The sequence below is a fragment of the Bos grunniens genome, chromosome 19, assembly GCF_055505025.1.
Source record: "Bos grunniens cultivar Pamir isolate PY7600 chromosome 19, Bosgru_T2T1.0, whole genome shotgun sequence".
Taxonomy (NCBI): domain Eukaryota; kingdom Metazoa; phylum Chordata; class Mammalia; order Artiodactyla; family Bovidae; genus Bos; species Bos grunniens.
The window spans coordinates 55,601,089-55,618,107 of record NC_141183.1 but is presented as its reverse complement, the minus strand read 5'-3'; the positions used below and the strand labels follow the sequence as shown (position 1 = coordinate 55,618,107).

The following is a 17,019-nucleotide window of genomic DNA, read 5'->3' as shown; positions in this document are numbered from 1 at the left end:
CAGAAAACATGGCCTGAGTGCTGCAGTTGAGAGTGGTGGAACCTGCTTGAGAAGGTGGTTAACAGAGGATGTTTAGGCTCAGATTTTTTAGGAGGAAAAAGAGCCTGCAATGCACACAGTGCGTGGAGGACAGTTCTAGACACTGGAAGTGCCTGTGGGATGGTCCTAAGACAAGTGCAAACTTGACATAAAGGAGGGAGTCTTTGGAGAATGCAGATGAGATTTGGAGGGAGGAGCCAGTTCACGCAGAGCCTCTAAGCTTTGGTGAAGTGTTTGCTCTTTAGTCTGAATGCAAGAGGAAGACTGTTAAGAGGCTCTTGAAAGAAAGGAGGCTAGGGTGGTACTCATGAGATGGAAAGAGGTCCATGGATTGAGGGCATTTTGAAAGCAAAAACATGCTGTTGGATTGGAGGTGGGGAATGAGGAAGAGGGGAGTGCCACTGATGGCTTCCCATGCTGACTTGGAATTATCCATCAGAGTGAGACAGACTGTGGGAGGAACAGGTTCGGACAGGTTAAATTTCACAGGACTGGGTTTATTAAAAGGGCAGCATTCAAAGTGACTCAGCCCTCTGATGTAATCAAGTTCAATGTAAACAAAAGTTGCTTTGGCATAACTCAAGAGCTTTATAAAGGTTTGGTTCCTTATTTATAGACCTGTGAAGGACTTAAGTCATGTATTCCTTTGAGTTGTACTTGATTTCATTTTATGGACAACAATATGTGCTACAGGGGCAGTTGGTAGTTAGGGTTTCATAAAGATAGCAGGTGTAACCCTTGTGAAATAAATGTCATTTTTTATGGCAAGACTAGAAATTTAAGCAAAAAATTGTGTCTGCCCTGCGGCCTCCTCTCTGCCCTATTGTGACTGTGTGTCTGTGCGTTGACCAGACCTCTCCCATCAGCAAGAACACCTGCTTAAGAGCAGCATTCTCATAGTATCGATCAGTGCGTGTGAGCACAGGCGCTTCAGTCGTGTCTGATTATTTGCTACCCTATGGACTGTGGCCCACCGGGCTCCTCTGTCCATGGGATTCTCCAGGCAAGAGTACTGGAGTGGGTTGGCATGTCCCCTTCCAGGGGATCTTCTCAACCCAGGGATTGAACCAGTGTCTCCTGCACCTTCTGCTTCACAGGCAGATTCTTTATCGCTGAGCCACTGGGGAAACACAGTATCGACCAGACAACGCCTTAAAAGATAGCACTCCTTCCTGTTCTTGTAAGGGGTGATGGGACCCACCGTGATGACGTTTAGTTCTGGCTTATACAAACTGTCAATAATATGTCATTTGAAGTACCGCCCTCTGTCTCATAAAACTTAGGTAACTGAGTCTTGACTTCTAAGGGGTAGAGCAGTTCTCAGCATTCTGAGATGCTCTTCCCAGATTATGATCCTCAAATTAGGCTCAAATAAAATTTTCCATTTCTTTCTTAGATCGATTGACTAATTTTTTTGTCAACACCCTCATGAATAGCAAAGGTCTCCTATAGATAGATAAATACTAGACAATATGTTCTGGACAAATTATTGGAATAATTTCCAATAAAACTTTATGGAAAATATAAAGTGGCTGGTTTCTATGCAGTCTCTGGATAGAAAATAGCTGTCCTTTATCTAGCACTCACTAGTAATATGTGTTGCTCATTCTGTTATACATTGTAAATAAAAGTCCTGTTTGAGTCACATGTTATTTATCATGCAATTTACATATGAGAAAAAAAGGCTCAGGAAGGTTAAGTAACTTGCTCAGAGTCACGGAGCTAACAAGGGGCGGAATCTGCTTTGGACCCAGGTCTCGCCTGACTAGAAAGCTTGGGCTTCTATGAGGCAGATGTCTTTGGTCTGGCTGCATGGGATTTGGAACGAGGAAGGGTTTGCAGGGAGTGACATCCATGGGAAGGCATGACTGCTGAGCAGACCTGTCAAAGTCTCTGGAGCCCAGCGTGGCGCTCGTAAGCAGACTGCCCTTCAGAGGGCTCCTGAGTTGGGTGGAAATGGCCAGGTCCTGGCCCCCCTACTCCAGCTCACCCATGGGCTGGGAGGGCACCTAAGAAGAGCGTGATCTCAGCTCGAAAGCTGGGCTGGACCTCGATGACTGTCAGTTAGCTGTCCTCCGTGCGTCTGGGCAGGAGCCTGTCCTTCAGTGGGGATGTGAGCGCAGCATCTCCTTGTTTGCCACATGCTCTACACATTGCCAGTGCCCCTTCACCCAAGCAGAGTCAGCCTGCTGGTTATCCACTGTTGTGTAACAGATCGCCCCCACATGAGCAGCTTGAAACAGAAACCATTCATTATCTCAGAGCTCCTGCGGATCAAGAGTCCAAGCCTGGTTTGGCTGGGAGCCTCCAGCTAAAGGTCTCTCATGAGGTTGCAGTCCAGTGTCCTGGGGTCGCAGACTCAACTGAAGGTTCCTCTGAGGAGAATATGCCTCCGAGCTCACTCGTGTGTGGTTGGCAGGCCTTTGCCCCTCCTCACGGGGGCCTCTCCAGAGAACTACCCCATGGCATGGCAGCAGGCCTCCCCCAGGGACAGAGAGAAAGAGGACCCAGGGTGGAAGTCATGGCCCTTTAAAACTGAATCTTGGAGATGACATCCTATCACTTCTGCCACATTCTATTTGTCAGAAGAGAGTCAGTTAATCCAGTCTATAGTCAAGGGATGTGAGTACAAGACGGTCAGAAGGCAGGGTCACTGGCAGCCACTGTAGAGGCTGACCCCACAGGAAGGTGCATATTCAGACAAACACCAGTAATGACAATTATAATTTTTGCTGCCATGTTTTGATCATTTGCTATGAATTAGCCATGGAATTTGGCCCTGACATATATCACTTAATGATTCCTTCATTTGCTCAAGACTCATCAGGTCTCAGGTCCTGGGAGCCTCTGAGAACAGAATGATACATGAAGTGAATTCCTGCTCTGGACATGAGGTCCTTAAATTATAATTTGTTGTAATTTGACAAAGGAGGGAAAGAGCAGTCACAGAGATAGTAGGTAAGTGGCTGAGCCAGGAAGGCAAGACCGGTCAGTGTGTTTTCTGAAGACACGTCAGTAATTTTTCTGAAGACACTTCACTACTCCAGAAAACATGTTATTCTGAGATTGTTCTCAAGTGTGAGGAAGGAATAAGTCACAAAGAAGTCACGTAATGTAATTCCAGGTGTACCAAGTTCAAAAACAGGGGCTTGCTTAGCGGGATACATATAGTGGTGACACTGAAGATAAAAGAATGGAAATGAAGCCCACAGGTTAGGAAAGCAGCCTCTTTTGGAGGTGGAAGGGAAAGTGGCTTGGGGTGGGGGGTTCACAAGATAGTTCCGGGGGGAGGGTAGTGCGGCTGAGTGCCCTTCTAGACCTCACTGATGCTTAGATGGGTGTCCAATTTATAATGACGCATTAAACTGTACATGTGCTTTTATTTATTCCTCTGTACGTATCAGATGCTTGATAAGTTGCTTCAGTTGTGTCTGACTCTCAGCGACCCTATGGATCGTAGCCCACCAGGCTCCTCTGTCCCTGGGATTCTCCAGGCAAGAATACTGGAGTGGGTTGCCAGGCCCTCCTCCAGGGGGTCTTCTGAACCCAGGGATTGAACCCATGTGTGTTATGTCTCCTGCACTGGGAGGCGGGTTCTTTACCACTAGCGCCACCTGGGAAGCTCTCACAATAAATGAAATGACGATAAAAAAAACAATTGTGTTGGGACTTCCCTGGTAAGACTCCGTGCTTCCGCTGTACGGAGCACAGTTTTGATTCCCGGTTGGGGACCCAAGATCCCACCTGCCTCAAGGTGCAGCCAAAAACTTTGCATTGAGTGGAACATTATTTGCCAGGTGCAGACACCTGTGATGGAAGGTAAAGCGCTCCCTGTTACAGACCAGGGGGCATAAAGCCTTTTTGCCTTTGGCACAGATGGGCCCACAGTCTTGAGACCTTTAGGTGTTGTTTCCAAGGCTCCAAAGAGCTCTGGCACCACAGCCCTTTATGGGTCAGTGCAGAAGGGAATTCAGTGAGAGGCGAAGGGATAGACAAGAAGTGATTTGCTAGAGTAGGATGCTTGTAAGGTTCACAGTCAGGCAGGCAAGCGTTGCACTACCCCAAGAATTCAGTGGGTTACATTTTTATAATCAGAGGAAGGGAGAGGAAAGGGAGAAGCTCCCCTTTGTCTTTCTTGAGTAGATATAACGTTTCCATCATCAGTTCCTCCCCTGGATAGGGAAGGGACGTCTACTGGTCCCTGTACAGTTGGGCCAGTACTGTCATAGCACTTCAGGAAAATATGTTCAGGTCTCGGTACAACGGCCGTCTTTCGTTTTGAAAAGTCACCTTTCGGTAAATGATTGATCTTTTGTGTGCACAGGGCCTGTTTGGGGGATCATTAATTTGATGACCCTGGGTAGGTCGTAGGCCTTATTTTTCTACTATTGTTTTATTGTTTGGGGGGTGGGCACTGTGCAAAGAACATGTCTTAGGGGCCAAAGAGCATGTTTGTGGGGGGCTGGTTATTAACTCACTGAGCTTACTGGGCAGGATGTAGGTCTCACACCACCATTGTTTTATTGTTTTGGGGTGTCTCCTGCTTCTGTTGCATGGTTTTGTTGCTAAGCAAGTTATCTTGATTCCATCGTTAAGCAACCCAATCTGACTTTCATGCTAAGTGACCTGTTTTGCTTTCAAACAAGCCCGCATTGTTTCAGAATTATCCCATTACTTTCTGGAGTGATCATTAGTCTTACTGTGATCTCTCAAAGCCCTCTGAAGTTCCCTCTCTATCTACAATTCCCTAATGGGGTTTCTAAGCTAACTATTTGATTATCCTATTCTAGCCCTATCAGCCTGGCTCACCACTATGTTCTTAACATGTGTTACACTCAAAATAAATGAGGAGAAAGACAGTGCCTGGTGAGATCATCTTGCCATTTGATACAACACGTCTGAGCAAGTGGGGTTTTCTATTTCTGAAAGGACTGCTGGAGACTGAAATGGGATTCCCATTATAACAATGGCCACTTAGATCATTACAAAGAAAAGAGCAACTTTGTATAAACGTGCCAGGGAAAGCTCACTCCCAGGGTGTGCACGCCTGAATGCTAAGTCACTTCAGTGGTGTCAAACTCTTTGCAACCCTATGAACTGTAGCCCGCCAGGTTCCTCTGTCCATGGAATTCTCCAGGCAAGAATACTGGAGTGAGTGGGTTGCCATTTCCTACTCCAGGGGATCTTTCCAACTCAGGGATCAAACCCATGCCTCTTTGGTCTCCTGCACTGGCAGGCAGGTTCTTTAGCTCTAGCCCCACCTTTGATGCCCCCATTCCCAGGGTGCCTCAGATTAAACTGGGCTTAAATTCACCTCTTTTCAGAACTGGTTGAAAAAGCAGAAGGGTCTTTTAAGTTGGGTTCTTTTTGAGGCTGCAAAGTCAGATCAGCTGGAAACACTTGAAAGGGATTTGTCCACCAGGAGGGATAGAGGGCTGGGGATGGAGAGCGGGGAGACGTCCTATCTCTTTGGGGGATTTTGAGTGCCTTCTACCCAGTCCCACTTTGGTTAGATGGAGCTTTGCTTTCTGAGTTACCAGTCTCCTAGATGCCCTCATGACAGTGGCCTTCTTTTATCAGCTGCAGGGGAGGTAGTGTTGCCAGATAAGTACTGGATGCCTGTTAAATCTGAATTTCAGAGAAACAGTGAGTCATTTTTTAGTGTTAAGTATGGCAATGGCACCCCACTCCAGTACTCTTGCCTGAAAAACCCCATGGATGGAGGAGCCTGGTAGGCTGTAGTCCACGGGGTCGCTAAGAGTTGGACACGACTGAGCGACTTCCCTTTCACTTTTCACTTTCATGCATTGGAGAAGGAAATGGCAACCCACTCCAGTGTTCTTGCCTGGAGAATCCCAGGGACGGGGAAGCCTGGTGGGCTGCCATCTATGGGGTCGCACAGAGTCAGACACAACTGAAGCGACTTAGCAGCAGCAGCAGCATGCCCCAAGTATTGCATGGGATATAATTATTTTTACTTATTTATGTGGGCTTCCCTGGTGGCTTAGACAGTAAAGACCCCACCTGCAATGCTAGGAGACCGGGGTTTGGTCCCTGGGTCAGAAAGATCCCCTGGAGAAAGAAATAGCAACCCACTCCAGTATTCTTGCCTGGAGAATACCATGGACAGAGGAGCCTGGCAGACTACAGTCCATAGGGTGGCAAAGAGTCAGGCTCGACCGAGCAGCTAACACTTTCACTTTCAAGTATGCATTTACTTATTTTTGGTTGCACTGCGTCTTCATTGCTAAGTGCGAGTTGTCAGTCAGGGGCTACTCTTGGCTGTAGTGTGCGGGCTGCTTATTGCGGTGGCTTTTCTTGTTGTGAAGCATGGGCTCTAGCCACATGGGCTACAGCAGTCGCAGCACTCGGGCTCAGTAGTTGTGGCTCATGGGTTCAATTGTGGCATGTGGGATCTTCCCAGACCAGGGATTGAACCCACGTCGCCTGCATTGACAGGTGAATTCCTGTCCACCGTACCACCAGGGAAGTCCAGGATATACTAAAAGAAAATTATTCGCTGCTTATTTGAAACTCAAATCCAACTATTCAACTGAGCATCCTAACATTTTCATTTGTATATTTATTTGGCAACTCCCAGCAGAGGGCATCCAGCATCTAGCAGAGGAAAGGACAACTGGGTGCAGGAAAACACTCCTGGGCTCCACACAGCCAGCAGTGCATTCTGCTTGCTCGATCTGCTCACATTTCTCTCCCTTTTGCCAACACTTGGAGGTTTCTACCTAGTGTGTAGGATGCACACCTGCTCTGCACAGGATATTTGATGATATTAAGGAATTATCATTAACTATGCAAGGAGATCCAACCAGTCCATTCTGAAGGAGATCAGTCCTCGGTGTTCTTTGGAAGGAATGATGCTGATGCTAAAGCTGAAACTCCAGTACTTTGGCCACCTCACGCGAAGACTTGACTCATTGGAAAAGACTCTGATGCTGGGAGGGGCTGGGGGCAGGAGGAGAAGGGGGCGACAGAGGATGAGATGGCTGGATGGCATCACTGACTCGATGGATGTGAGTCTAAGTGAACTCCGGGAGTTGGTGATGGACAGGGAGGCCTGGAGTGCTGCGATTCATGGGGTCGCAAAGAGTCGGACACGACTAAGCGACTGAACTGAACTGATGAAGTATAATAATGACATTGTATATTTTTAAGATGGTCTTATCTCTTAGAAATGTATACTAAAATGTTTATAGATTAAGCAATGTCTGACATCAGCTTCAAAATAATATGAGGAAGACACATATGTTGTCAAAAAGGAGAAGGTAGATCATGCGACTCCCCTGGTGGTCCAGGGTTTAAGAATCCGCCTGCCACTGCAGGGCACACTGGTTTGAGCCCTGGTCCAGGAAGATTCCACGTGCCGCGGGGCAACTAAATCCGAATGCCACAACTACTGAGCCTATTGCTGCGACTACTGAAGACCCTGTGCCCTAGAGCCCCTGCCCTGCAATGAGAGAAGCCACCACAATGAAAAGCCCACACACAGGACAAAGCCCCAGCATGGCCGAAAAAATAAATAAATAATTTTTTTTTTTAAAGGTAGATCATGCATGCTGCTGCTAAGTCACTTCAGTCGTGTCTGACTCTCTGCAACCCCATAGATGGCAGCCCACCAGGCTTCCCCATCCCTGGGATTCTCCAGGCAAAAACACTAGAGTGGGTTGCCATTTCCTTCTCCAATGCATGAAAGTGAAAAGTGAAAGTGAAGTTGCTCAGTCGTATCCAACTCTTCACAACCCCATGGACTGCAGCCTACTAGGCTCCTCCATCCAGAGGATTTTCCAGGCAAGAGTACTGGAGTGGGGTGCCATTGCCTTCTCAATGCAATCCCTATCAAGCTACCAATGGTATTTTTTTGCAGAACTAAAACAAATAATTTCACAATTTGTATGGAAACAGAAAAAACCTTGAATAGCTAAGGCAATCTTGAAAAAGAAGAATTGAACTGGAGGAATCAACCTGCCTGACTTCAGACTATACTACAGTCTACAGTATAGTCTTACAGTAGAATAGCTTTACAGTCTACTAAAGCTGCAGTCAGTAAGACAGTATGGTACTGGCACAAAGACAGAAATATAGATCAATGGAACAAGATAGAAAGCCCAGAAATAAATCCATGCATCTAAGGACACCTTATCTTTGACAAAAGAGGCAAAAATATACAATGGAGAAAAGACAATCTCATTAAGAAGTGGTGCTGGGAAAACTGGTCAACCACCTATAAAAGAGTGAAACTAGAACACTTCCTAATACCATACACAAAAATAAACTCGAAATGGATGATAGATCTAAATGTAAGACCAGAAATTATAAAACTCCTAGAGGAAAACATAGGCAGAACACTCTCCGATATAAATCACAGCAAGATCCTCTATGACCCACCTCCCAGAGTAATGGAAATAAAAGCAAAAATAAACAAACGGAGCTTAATTAAACTTAAAAGCTTTTGCACAATAAAGGAAACTATAAGCAAGGCGAAAAGACAGACTTCAGAATGAAGAAGATAAAATCAATTAAACAACTGACAAAGAATTAATCTCCAAAATATACAAGCAGCTCAATTCCAGAAGAATAAACAACCCAGTCAAAAAATGGGCCAAAGTAAACAGACATTTCTCCAAAGAAGACATACAGATGGCTAACGAACACATGAAAAGATGCTCAGTATCACTCATTATCAGAGAAATGCAAATCAAAACCACAATGAGGTACCATCTCACACCAGTCAGAATGGCTGCCATCAAAGTCTACAAACAATAAATGCTGGAGAGGGTGTGGAGAAAAGGGAACCCTCTTACACTGTTGGTGGGAATGCAAACTAGTACAGCCACTATGGAGAACAGTGTGGAGATTCCTTAAAAAAACTGGAAAAAAAACTGCTATATGACCAAGCAATCCCACTGGGAATACACACTGAGGAAACCAGAATTGAAAGAGACACATGTTCCCCAATGTTCATCACAGCACTGTTCACAATAGCTAGGACATGGAAGCAACCTAGGTGTCCATCAACAGATGAAGGGATAAGAAAGCTGTGGTACCTATACACAATGGAATATTACTCAGCTGTAAAAAAAAAGAATGCGTTTGAGTCAGTTCTAATGAGGTGGGTCAACCTGGAGCCTATCATACAGAGTGAAGTAGTCAGAAAGAAAAACACCAATACAGTATATTAACACACATATATGAAATTTAGAAAGATGGTAATGATCCTGTATGCAAGGCAGCAAAAGAGACACAGATGCAAAGAACAGACTTTTGGACTCTGTGAGAGAGGGCGAGGGTGGGATGATTTGAGAGAATAGCATTGAAACATGTATATTACCATATGTGAAATAGATCACCAGTCCAGGTTCAATGCATGAAACAGGGCGCTCAAAGCCTGTGCACTGGAATGACCCAGAGGGACGGGATGGGGTGAAGTTCGGGATGGTGGACACATGTACACTCATGGCTGATTCATGTCGATATATGGCAAAAACCACCACAATACTGTAAAGTAATTAGCCTCCAATTGAAATAAATTAATTCATTAAATAAAAAAATTTAAAACAGAAAAAAAAAAAAAGATCACGGTTGCCTGGGAATGGCAGTAGAGAGGGCCTGCAAAGCGGCATGAGAAAACTGAGGGATGATATAATGTATTGAGTTTTGCTTACGGCAGTAGTTTCAAGGCTATATACACCTGTTTTGTGCATGAGCAGCCGCTCAGTTGTGTCTGACTCTTTGTGGCCCCATGGACTGCAGCCCATCAGCCTCCTCTGTCCACGGAATTCTCTAGGCGAGAATACTGGAGTGGGTTGCCATCTCCCAACCAAGGGATTGAACCTGCATCTCCTGTGTCTCCTGCACTGGCAGGCAGGTTCTTCACCGCTGTGCCACCTGTACATCTGTTAAATCTCATCAAATTGTCCACTAACAAATGGATGTGGTTCACTGTATACAAAATTTACCTTAATAAAGGTATAACCTCAATAAAAGTACTAGTTGAAAACTAAAATATGGAGGGGACATGGCTAGGTGTGTGGATGAGACAGGATTGGTCATGGATTTCTGGCTTGGGGGTGGCGACGCTTACACACAGGGCTCGTTACACTGACCACCTGCTCTCTGAACTGTGTTCAGAATTCACCAAAATAAAAAGATTTCAAAAGATAATACACGAGGGGAAGAAAATTTCAAATTAGATGTTTGGGGATTTCTCAGAGAAATGTTAGTCGTTCATTCATGTCTGACTCTTTGAGATCCTATGGACTGTAGCCTGCCAGGCTCCTCTGTCCATGGAATTCTCCAGGTAAGAATACCGCAGTGGGTAGCTGTTCCCTTCTCCAGGGGATCCTCTCGACCCAGGAATCAAACCCAGGTCTCCTGTATTGCAGGTAAATTCTTTACCATCTCAATAAAAGAAAGTGGTTAAAAAAATAGAAACAGATTTGATTCATATAACTGCAAATGACTGAAAGATGGTTATTATCTGGAAGGAAGATATACTTGGATTTCCTCTAAGTGACTGAAAATTCTCATTACACATTAACGAAAAAAAATGAGAATCCAAAAGAGTGGGAATGTAAAATAATACAGTGACTTTGGAAGACAGTCTGGCAGTTTCTTAAAAACTAAACATAGTCCTACCATACGATCCAGCAATCACATTTCTTGATATTAACCCAAATGAGTTGGAAACTTATGTCCACACACAAACCCGCATACAAGTGTTTGCTGCTGCTAAGTCGCTCCAGTCGTGTCCGACTCTGTGCGACCCCAGAGACGGCAGCCCACCAGGCTCCCCCGTCCCTAGGATTCTCCAGGCAAGAACACTGGAGTGGGTTGCCATTTCCTTCTCCAATGCATGAAAGTGAAGTAGAGGCTTTATTCATAACTTCCAAAACTGCCAAGCCAGATGTACTTCAATAGGTGAATGGATAAACAAATTATGGTACATTCATACAATGTAATACTATTCAATGATAAAAAGAAGCAAGCCACTCGGGGGCGGGGGTGACGGAAGAGGGGAAAATATGGGTCAAAGAGTGTAAACTTCCAGTTAGGAGATGAACAAGTTTGGGGATCTGAGGTACAGTGTGGTGGTTATGACTGATAATACTGTTTAATTTACTTGAAAGTTGCTAAGAGAGTAGATCTTCAACAGTCTCATCATACACACACACAAGAAATGGTAACTACGTGATGGGTCAGAGGTGGTAGCTAATATTACAGTGGTTATCATTTTATAATATATAAATATGTCAGATCAACACATTGTACGCCTTAATGTTACACAATGCTTTGTGGAATGATGCTGAAGCTGAAACTCCAGTACTTTGGCCACCTCATGCGAAGAGTTAACTCACTGGGAAAGACTCTGATGCTGGGAGGGATTGGGGGCAGGAGGAGAAGGGGACGACAGAGGATGAGATGGCTGGATGGCATCACTGACTCGATGGACGTGAGTCTGGGTGAACTCTGGGAGTTGGTGATGGACAGGGAGGCCTGGCGTGCTGCGATTCATGGGGTCGCAAAGAGTCGGACACGACTGAGCCACTGAACTGAACTGAACTGATACCTCCTCAAGGCTAGAAAGAAGGAAGGAAGGAAAGGAGCTTGGGAGGGGCCCACCAAGCCAGGCGAAGCCTTGGAGGAGGCATAAATGCATACTGCTGAATGAAAGCAGCCACTCTGAAAAGATCACAAACTGTATGATTCTAGATGTATGACATCCTGGAAAACGCAGAACTGCAGAGACAGTAAAAAGCTCCATGGTGGCCAGAGGTCTGGGGGAGGGGAGGTATAAGTGGAGCACGGGATTTTTCAGGCAGCGAAAGCATTGTCTGATATTCTGCATGATGTTACACGCTTGTCAAAACCCATGGAACTGTATGACACAAAGATGGAGACTTAGCATCAAGTAGGGCCCTTCGCGAATAATAACGCATCAATACTGGTTCATTAATCGTAACAGGTATAACACACCAATGCCACATGTTAATAAGACAAGGAAGTGTGCACTTGGGGAGAGGGGCTGTATGGGACCTCTCTGTAGTTTCTGCCCAGTTGTTCTATAAACCTAAAACTGCTCTAAAATATGTCTGCTAACTTTTCTAAAGATAAGGAAAATAGAAGAAGCAAATCCAAATGAGATATTTTGGAATTTTTCAATAAGGGAGACGTGCTTTTAAAAAAAACACATTGGAATTAGATTTGGTTAAGATAATTGTGACTGCCTGGAAGAAAATTATTACCATCTAAAGGGATTTTGCGGAGAAGGCAATGGCACCCCACTCCAGTAGTCTTGCCTGGAAAATCCCATGGATGGAGGAGCCTGGTGGGCTGCAGTCCATGGGGTCGCTAAGAGTCGGACTCGACTGAGCAACTTCACTTTCACTTTTTGCTTTCCTGCATTGGAGAAGGAAATGGCAACCCACTCCAGTGTTCTTGCCTGGAGAACCCCAGGGATGGCAGAGCCTGGTGGGCTGCCGTCTGTGGGGTCGCACAGAGTCGGACACGACTGAATGGATTTAGCAGCAGCAGCAGCAGCAAAGGGATTGTGGTTTCCCAGGTGGCGCTAGTGGTAAAGAATCTGCCTGCTAATGCAGGAGACAGAAGAGACTCAGGTTGGATCCCTGGGTCGGGAAGATCCCCTGGAGGAGGAAGTGGCAACCCACTCCAGTATCCTTGCCTAGAGAATTCCATGGACAGAGGAGCCTGGTGGGCTACAGTCCACAGGGTCGCAAGAGTCGGACATGACTGAAGTGACTTAGCACACATGCACACAGCAGGATTTTACGCACAGATTTTCTCCACACATGTACCCTCCGGTCTGTCTGTTTAGCCCATCAGCATCTTGTAACCGTCCAGTGTATGCAGCATTGTTTTCTAATTCAGAAGGGTGACTTCCGCTTGCAAATTGGAAAATTGTGGGGTGTGTGTGGGGGGGTGCTTCCAGAAATTTGATGAGAGTGAGGATATGCTTTGAAATATTAATCCAGGGACTTCCCTGGCGCTCCAGTGGGTAAGACTCCATGCCTCCGATGCAAGAGGTGGGGGTTCGATCCCTGATCAGGGAAATAAGATCCTACATGGCGTGGCTGAAAGGAAAGAAGGGAAGAAAGATTAATCCAGCCACACAAACCCTGCTGACAAGGCTGGGAAGTTGGGATACTGAGCTGCTATAAGCCTTCGCTTGGCACAGGTGGCCTCCCTTAACTGTTGGAAACCAGCCTCCCACCTCTGGTTCGGGAGACACACCCAGTTCCCAGGCTCTGACTAAAGGAGAGAGTGAAAAGCTCTGACTGAACGCTGCTGGCTGGGAACAGAGCCACCTATCAGGTGGAGAAACAGGTTGTCTAACTCGAGGGTGCTCCCAAGTGGCTGTGGACCAGCAATGGTCCCTGGCAGAGAGAAGCAAGAAGTGTGAGTTCAGCTCCATCACCACATGCAGAAGCTTGGAATACAGAACACTCGATGTAGCTTCCACTAGTGAGCTGGATACGCGAGCATCACAGGGGCTCAGAACAACCACCAGTGATAACTAACAGTTATTCAGCATTTGCTCTGTACAAGCATTGCGCTACGTGTTTATGTGAAATATCTCATTTAATCTTCACAACCATCACGAGGCAGGTACTATTTGCACCTCCATTTTAAGAGGAGGAGGCACACAGACATTAAATAATTTTCCCAGGTCACAAAGCTATTATGTGGTAGAGCTGGGATCTGAACTCTGCCTGCTAGACCCTCCCACCTGTCCTCTTAAACCCTGTCCTAGTGAAAAATGAAAGAGAAAGTGTTAGTTGCTCAGTCGTGTCTGACTCTTTGCACCCCCATGGATTATAGTCTGCTAGGCTCCTCTGTCCACGGAGTTCTCCAGGCATTCCTTTCACCAGGAGGTCTTCCTGACCCTGGGATCGAACCTGGGTCTCTTGCACTGCAGACAGATTCAGTACCACCGAGACACCAGGGAAGCCCTCTGTCCTAGCGAAGAAGAGAGCAGACAGATTAGAAGGAGGGAGAGCTCTCTTAATGGCTATAATGTCTTTGAGTCATTACTGCTTGATGAGGCTACAGTAATGTGGGTCTATCAGTAATGCAAGACCCTGAAGGGGAGGGGGCTGCTGAGGAAGGTGACCAGCTGTGATGAATGCTCTCTTGTTAGATGAAAGCTTTTCAAGGTCAGAAATGTGTCTCTTTCCCCCAACACCTGGAAAGGCATAGGCACATAGTAGATGCTCAGTAAAAGTCCGCTGAGTGAAGGCAAGAAAGACTGTCTTCTAGGCCACCAGAGCCATTTACATGGAATTATCCCCTGGGACCCTAATAAATACTTGATTGCTTGATGGTGATATTTTTTATTGTGATAAAAATATATCAACAGATAGAACACAATTGACCATTTTAAATTGACTTTTTTTTTTTTTCACGAAAAAATAAGCTGTCCTTTTAATGATACCTTCAGAGTTCTCATGGGTCATCATCATATAATATTTGAACAGGAGAGTGAAATTTTGAAATTCAATGTTTTTCATGATTACAGTCCAATCAGAAACCTCATATACATGCCCCTGCAATGTTCTCTGTGCTCCAATGGGATTGAGGATGGAGAGAAGTGGCTACCTCAGTCTGGTGCTGAGTGAGGTGGAAGTGAGCAATTTAAAAGCATAAAAGAAGCGGTCCTGTGGTTAAGACTCTGCACTTCCAATACAAGGGGTGCAGGTTCAGTTCCTGGTCAGGGAACAAAGGTCCCACAAGCCGTGCGGTACAGCCAAAGTATATATATAAAATGTATATGAAGAGCATTGTTCATGAAGGTGATTGATGTCCCAGATCCGGTACTTGGGATCATAGCCTGCCATGAAGTGCTGACAATACTCTAACCCCCTTAAAGGAGCTGTGCCATTTTAACCATTTTTAAGAGTACAGTGCAGTGACCTGAAGCACATTTACATTATTGTGCATGCCGATGATTTTAAATGATACACAGATTAACAAAGCAACGATCTCTTTCCTCTCTAAACTAGTCTGTATTAGTGTTGGTCAGGATGGCGTGGGTTATGTTCTAGTAACAAAAGCTCCGAAATCTCAGTGGCTGAAAAAAAAAAAAAAATAAAGCTTTGTATCTTGCTCATGCTGCATGTCCATTGCAGGTCAGCTGGGAGCTCTGTCCCACGTCACCCTCACTCTGGGAACCAGGCTGATGGGAAGGACGCTACCTGAAGTATTGCTGATTGCTACTGGCAGAGAGAAAAGAGTAGCAGACTTTGTGCTGGCTCTTAAAAAATCTACTCAGGGACTTCCTGGATGGTTCAGTGGTTAAGACTGCATGCTCCCGAAGCAGGGGGCCTGGATGCCTGGGTTCAATCCCTGGTCGGGGAACTAGATCCCATATGCTGCAACTAAAGATCCCGCACGTGGCAACGAAGACCTCTGCAGCCAAACTAATTTTTTTAAAAATCCGCTCACACGTAACTGGTCATAGCAGGTCGCGTAACCACCCCTAACTTCAAAGAGAATGTGGGAGTACAGTCCTATCACGTCTCTCGGAAGAAAGTAGTAGAATCTTTGTGAAGAGCCCTGTGAATACTGAAGTCTGTTTCAGTTACAAAAAGCAAATCATATTTGAATTGGCCAGAGCAGAAAAGACTTTGCCGACTCACCTGAGCCTAGGGGTAGCTGGCTTCAGACACAGTTGGATTTAGGTACTCAAAGATGTCTTCAGGGATCCATCTCCCTTTTGTTTGGGCTTCATGCTCCCTACTTTGGTCTTCATCATCTCTACTCGGAGATGCCCACACTCATCCAGGGAAAGAACGAACGTCATCGCCTCTGACCTTACTCTCTCTTCTGGCTTTCCTTCTTCTGATGCTGGATTATACTGGTGTGTGTGTGTGCCTGCAAACACCCATGTATGTCCATGTATATGATGCTGTGAGCAACTATATTTACATGCTTCTGTATAACTTTTGATTGTTGCTCTACCTGCTACCTGTTGATCTATCCATGTTTCTAGTGAAAAGATTTTTAGAACCATCAATGCTGCTGGTCAGGATTATTATCATATTAGTTAAATACCCGAACTCTGTCAGCAAAGAGGACGGGGCTCCAACCTGTTATGCCATTTACTAACTCTGACGTATTTTATTTTATTTTTAAATTGATTAATTTATCTTTGGCTGTCCTGGTTCTTCCCGAATGGGTATGGGCGTTCTCTACTTATGGTTGCTGCTGCTGCTGCTAAGTCGCTTCAGTCGTGTCCGACTCAGTGCGACCCCATAGACAGCAGCCCACCAGGCTCCCCCGTCCCTGGGATTCTCCAGGCAAGAACACTGGAGTGGGTTGCCATTTCCTTCTCCAATGCAGGAAAGCAAAAAGTGAAAGTGAAGTTGCTCAGTCGCGTCCGACTCTTAGCGACCCTATGGACTGCAGCCCACCAGGCTCCTCCATCCATGGGATTTTCCAGGCAAGAGTACTGGAGTGGGGTGCCATTGCTTTCTCTGCTAGTCGTGGCAGGCAGGGGCTATTCTTCACTGCAGCAGGAGGGCTTCTCACTGTGGCGGTTTCTCTTGCTGTAGAGGATGAGCTGCAGGCTGCACAGGCTTCAGTACTTGCAGCATGTAGGCTCAGTAGCTGTGGCATGTGGGCTTCTATCCTCCGCACGTGAAATCTTCCTGGACCAGGAGTGGAACCCACGTCCCCTGTACCGGCAAGCGGATTCTTACCACTGCACCGCCAGCCAAGTCCTCTGACATATTTTAACTTACTCAGTCTGAGACTTAAATTTCCTAATCTGTGAAATGGGGACAATAATATTTACTTCCCAGGGTCACAGAAATGGTCAAATTACATAAGTGAAGTGCTTAGTATAGTACATGACACAAAAAAGTAGCTATCATATATTGAAAATTCATTCTTTAAAAAAAAATTTTATTTATTTAAATTGGAGGCTAATTACTTTACAATATTGTG

The 17,019-nt window shown here is 45.7% G+C and overlaps 1 pseudogene; it reads right to left on the bottom strand.

Annotated features, from left to right (window-relative positions):
- Nucleotides 1-15,874, bottom strand: part of LOC147352749 (eukaryotic translation initiation factor 3 subunit F pseudogene) — a 43,068-nt pseudogene extending 27,194 nt beyond the window's left edge.
- Between the last annotated feature and the right edge of the window lie 1,145 nt (nt 15,875-17,019).